Here is a 6,189-nt window from a genome sequence, read left to right as displayed (position 1 = left end):
CTTGTTGGTGAGGGATACGACTTGCATAATACTTCTTGCTGACCAGCAGGGCCTCACGGAGATGGGCTCTTTGCAGATTGCTTTTCTGCAGAACAAGTGTCTTCTGTCTCATCACACCGCTTCTGTTAATTTGGGTTACGTGCTCTGTCTAGTTTGGGCTGGGAGCTCCTTGGGGCCCAAAGACCTCTCACCCACTCCTGTCCCCCGAGTGTCCTCTGCACCAGAAGAGGGACAGAAATAGTAAATCACCATCAGAGTGATCGGGAGTAATTTGTGAGCTGCATGTTTTGCACAGCAAGGGGGAAAACGTTTGAGGCTTCAGCAGGGATAGCTGTACAGAGTGGAGAACGTGATCAAAATCCCCCCCTCTCTCCCACTTGGTAGTTTGAGAATAATTTGATTGAAAGGCAAATCCTTTAATCTCTAGATATAAATCAACAGAATGGCAGAATTGCTTAGGACAGAGCATATCATATAGGGCATGTACAGTATGTCTTTTCCCTTTAAACAAACATGGGCCCTCCAGCTGTTAACCTATTTATAAAAGGTAACTCAAGGCTACACGCAAACTCCTGAGGACATTTCATTCTGTCATTATGGCACACATTCAATTTTTTTGCTTCAGAATAGCTGGGCTTGGTTTATGAAGGCCCAGGCTAAAGAAGAGATCAGCTCTGCCAACCTGATGCTAAAAGCCCTCTCCAGTGTAGAGGAGCAGGATTAAGCTCTCTAGAAGGCCAGGCTGCTCTGCACAAAGCTCAGCTTAGATAAAGAACAACAAAAGTACCAGCTATTGCATCATGACAAGCCTCTGCATGTTCTCCTCTTCCCGTGTACAAAAGTTAATGTGCTGTGTGTGGGAAGTGTCCTGCACCCTACGACAGAGGAGAGCAGCTAGAGCCACGCTTTCTGCTGGTGCTCCTGGGATTGTGGAGCCCTCAGCAGTAGTGCTCACTCGCCCAGCCTCAGTGCAGCACCACATCCACCCTCCTCCTCCTCCTCCTCCGCAACATACAGATCCTCAGATCAGGAGATCACAGGGTGTGCCAACTGCAAGGCAAATCCCATGACCGGTCAGAGAAACTTGACAGGTCTCTGGGATGGCAGGGATCCCTGGCCAAAATTCCATGCCTTCCATTGTGCTGGAGTCAGCTTTGATGAGCATAACAGCCCCGGCTGGCTGGTGAATATCTGCCAGTGACCCACAAGGCTTTTATTGTCGCCTCACTCTCTCTAGTTAGCTTCTACTTGCATGGCTGATTCATGATAGGGAAGTGGATGTGAAATGAAGACTGAGGGAAAGCTCCAGGCTAGTTTTGTAAGAGTATTCAAATTCTTCAAGATGCTTACAGGCATTCAGTTTCAAAAGCATACAGAAACACAGATTTCCTGAAAATGAAAGTCTATTGGGTGCTGCTACAAGTGTTGAGGCAATTTTCTTCTCCACTCAAATACTTCATAGCTCTGGTTCCATTTTTTTTCATTCACAGAGGGCTCAGGTTTGTAACTTACTAACCACCACTGACGAGCACTCATTTTTGGAAATGACCCCTCCGAAAGGCTCTGCTGTATGTCTGAAATGAGTGAGAGATCAGTAAAGCCCTCAGCAACAAGCAACTCCTAAAGCAGCATCCCTGGGGAGCCAGGACAAACCCCAGCAGCCCTGCCTCCCAATCACTTCTCATGTTGAGCGTTCACTTTTGGCTATCATGTCACGTGCTTTGAGGAGAAAATGACAAACTCTTTATAAATGGGCAGGAAAGCTGCACAGTTCGTTACTGTTTCTCTCCAAGACTTTTGCTGCCAGTGCCCTGGAACCAGCAGATACAAACCCCACCATGTTACCGAGTGTCCTTAATTTGCACTGGCTCCCATTAAAGTAGCAGTGAACGAGCATTGACCAGAAATAAGCTCTCCCTTTCCAGCTCCCTCAGTGCTCACAACTGACTCATAACACTTAGAGCAGCTTAAGTGTTGGCCTGCTTTACCTGCCCTGCTGGGCTAATGAGCTTGGCCAGGAGTGACTCGTTAGGGAGATGAGCTGGTCCCCTTCCCTTTCCCCCATCCACTTTCACTGTCTGCCTTGATGAAAGGGCAGAGTCATTGCACACAGACCTTCTCTCCCTCCACCCCCCCACAAAAAGTCCCCAGTAATCCCCCTTGCTATTACAAGGGCAGACATACATGTAGCGTCCCATAGATTTTGTCTACCACATGACTGAGGAGAGTGGCTCATGCTGCCCTCACTTTCAGGCCAAATGTAGCTGAGAGGACTCAGGGAGTCTGGAATGGCAGCTGGAAAAGCAAGTGGAGAAGTAGGTTATATTCTTTTGAGGGATAAACAAAGGTAAATGAGATGCTCTGAATTTTTGCATAGGGGAAGTATGTGGAAAGGCAACAAATGGAATCAGTCCTAAAGCTGCTCACATAAAGCGAAGAGCAGACTTGAGATTTTAAACTAAAACAAGGAAGTTTCATGCTAAAAAGTGCCCCACAAAAACCATGCTAAGCTTGGGTAGAATCATAAAGCAGCCATCAGTTTTTCTGGGCAAGCTGGGCTTGTCAGCACAGTCACAGCACAGAGAACACATCAGTCAGTTCATCTAGGAACAAGCCCAGCTGGGATTTCATCCAGCCTTTACATTGATGAGTTCTGAAGAGTTACAGAAATTCACCTGTGTGGAGGATAGAGGTGCAGCTTGTATTATATGTTGCCTTTCCTTCCTTCCTTCTAGTCATGAACAAATTATTCCGTTCTTCAGATGTAAGCTGAGCTATGAAACACTCTCTTCCATCCTGCTCTTTCCAAGGCCAATGATAAAAAGTCAACTGGCTTCAGCTGGAGCAAGACAGAATCTAAGAAAATTAGGAAGCCCAGTTCTTAGTGTACTGAAAAACAATGCATAACAGGGTAAAAAACCTGTAACAGTTTAAGATGTGCAAGGAACATGCGGCATATTACAAAGAGGAAGCTGTAGATGGGAACAAGACAACCAGAAGAATCTGTTCTGAGCTAAAGTGTGTGGAAGGACAGTGATGGGAGACAGCTGCCTGGAGCGGGAGGCTGCAAGCCTTAGAAACAGATTGACTTTGTTTCAGTGGAAGGAAACACCACAGCTTTTGGGCTGATAGTAACCCACCTCCCAGGGCACACAAATTTGTAAAGTAGGAAGCCCCTTGTGCAATGAGATATGGATGTGTGGATTGTGGTGAACAGCTGCCTGCTGCAACATAGAGTTTATAATGGACACACCTATGGCATTAAAGGGCTGGTACCTGCTCTGATTTATCATAGGTGTGCCTGGCTGGGACGAGGGTGAGTTATCAAAGCTGTCGCTTGACAGAGTGAAGCTTGGACACTTCTGTCTCCTTAAAACACCAATAGTTTGCTCCTGTGTGATCATTGTGCACTGAAGGCTGGGCTTTGGACTCTTAAGTTTTCTTTTGGGGAATAAATTCAGGGCTTGGTGAACAACTGGAAGTTCTTTTTGGCACCAAAAGCAGGTCAGCCTGATGGTCAGACATGCTGCCTAAAGTGGTGCCAGTGTAACCCACTATTTTTTGTGGCATTACAGTGTCTGCTCCACAGACACAGGAATTACTGTCCTGCACTAGAATCAGGGTATACCCCCTCTCAGAGAGCACTCAGCAGAAAGGCTCCAGAGAAGAAGAGAGGTGGATTTACTAAGGAGAGAGAGGGATCTTTAAGCCTATGATCTGAAGCTGAGGGTAGGCTGGGACAGCCCTGAAATTCAAACCCGATCCTCCCAAAGAAAGCCATTAGGGTGCTATTTTATCTTAGAGCTTATAAATAGCAGATGGTACAGGCAGTTGTTATATATATGCCTTTCATCAGGACACGGGATTTCCCCCCTGTCTTCCCCTGACAAGCTGCAGCCCTGGAAATGTACCCAAGCTCTCAAGTTTTGGGGGAAGGGGACAGGCAGAAGCTGCAAACTTGATATGGATGGGGTGTGCCCCCTTCCACAGCCTGATGCAGAGGATGTTTCCTCCCTCAAGTGACCAGACATGAGACACACCTATTTTTGTTTTAATGTAGTCACTACGCTTTGATTTTCTTATCTATCAATCAGGTCACATAATTTCATGAGATTTAGTAACTCCGTAGCTCCCTCCGGTCAGATGAGTGACACATACACCCCTCGGGCACATGCAGGAACCTTGCTGTCAACAGACAGGGGATGATCTCCCTCCCTCGTGGATTAACTCACATAATAGCTTGTAATGGTTTAAACCATGAAGAATGAGGATGAATATTCCTTCTGCGTGGTTGTTGTCACCCTACCAATACCGGATGGTCTCACCTTTCTCTTGTCTGAGGGAGTTTCAGCCATGTCCACTACACGGCTTCACTAAGGGCAAATCCTGCCTGACAAATCTGGTGGCCTTCTACGATGGGGTTACAGAGCTGGTGGATAAGGGAAGAGCAACTGATGTCATCTACCTGGACATCTGATGCTGTCCTACACAACACTTCTAAATCTAGATGGCATCTACCAAAGCATTTGATGCTGTCCTACACAACATCTCTAAAGTGGAGAGACATAGATTGGACAGGTGGAACACTCAGTGGATGAGGAATTGGCTGGATGGTCACACTCAAAGAGTTGTGGTCAACGGCTCAATATCTGGGTGGAGACCAGTGATAAGTGGGCCTGTACTGGGACCAGTATTATTTAATACCTTTGTTGGTGACAGGGACAGTGGGATTGAGCACACCCTCAGAAACCAAGCTGTGTGGTGTAGTCGCAGGCTGGAGGGAAGGGATGTGCCATCCAGAGGGACCTGGACAGGCTGGAGAGATGACCCTGTGAACCTCATGGAGTTCAACAAGGCCAAGTGCAAGGTCCTGTCCAAGGGTTGGGGCAATCCCAAGCACAAACCCAGTCTGGGTGAGGAGAGGATGGAGAGCAGCCCCGAGGAGAAGGACTTGGGGGTATTAGTGGATGGGAAAACTGCCTGTGAGCCAGCAATGTGAGCTCACAGCCCAGAAAGCCACCCGTGTGCTGGGCTGCACCCAGAGCAGTGTGGGCAGCAGGACGAGGCGGGGATTCTCCCCCTCCGCTCCCCTCTCGTGAGACCCCCCTGCAGGGCTGGGTCCAGCTCTGGAGGCACCAACAGCAGAAGGACACAGACCTGCTCGAGCGGGGCCAGAGGAGGCCACGAGGATGCTGGGGGTCTGGAGCACCCCCCTGTGAGGCTGAGAGAGTTGGGGGGTTCAGCTGGAGAAGAGAAGGCTCCAGGGAGACCTTAGAGCGGCCTCCCAGGGCTGAAAGGGGCTACAGGAAAGGGGGGAGGGACTCGTCATCAGGGGGTGTAGGGATGGGATGAGGGGTAATGGTTTAAAACTGCAGAGGGGAGATTTAGATTAGATGTAAGGAAGAAATTCTTCCCTGTGAGGGTGGTGAGGCCCTGGCACAGGTTGCCCAGAGCAGCTGTGGCTGCCCCCTCCCTGGAAGGGTTCAAGGCCAGGTTGGACGGGGCTTTGGGCAACCTGGGCTAGTGGAAGGTGTCCCTGCCCGGGGCAGGGGTTTGGAACTGGATGACCTTTAAGGTCCCTTCTGACCCAAAACTATGATTCTACAACTATGCCTGCTGTAAAAAACATGTTATTTCATCACTTACCATCCTGCTATCTACATTTCATCCCTGTATCTTGTTCTCCTGTTCTGCATGCAAGGAGATTTGCATTTCCAGACCAGAAGGGCCGTGATGGAGTCTAAGCAAAAGCACCACTGGTACCTGCTCCTGTCACCCCCCAGAGAGTGCACCAACTCCAAAACACTGCTGCAAAGACACCCTCCCACCTCTGCCAGCACCCGGGGGCTCCTCAGCTGAGCTCAGTCGCCATCAGTGCCCGACAACCCCATGGTTCCTCACCACATCCCCCTGGGCCCTTCCCCATCACCTCCAAGTGCTCTGGCTGCCACCTCTCCTTGCTGCTTCCCCACAGCCTCCTTCTCCCCTCATCTGCCTTCCCACTTAGCCACATCCCCTCAGCCCCCTCTCGTCTTCCCCTCAGCCATGTTCCTTTGGCCCCCATCTCCTCAGCCACATCCCCTCAGCCCCCTCTCCTCTTCTCCTCAGCCACACCCCCTCATCTCTCTCTGCTTCCCCTCAGCCATGTTCCCTCGGCTCCCTCTCTCCCCAGCCACGTCCCCCCAGCCC

This window comes from Athene cunicularia (genome assembly GCF_003259725.1).
Source record: "Athene cunicularia isolate RWA chromosome 2 unlocalized genomic scaffold, athCun1 chr2_part1, whole genome shotgun sequence".
NCBI classification, from domain to species: Eukaryota; Metazoa; Chordata; class Aves; order Strigiformes; family Strigidae; genus Athene; species Athene cunicularia.
The sequence above is the reverse complement of the archived record's forward strand: the minus strand, read 5'-3'. Positions refer to the sequence as shown.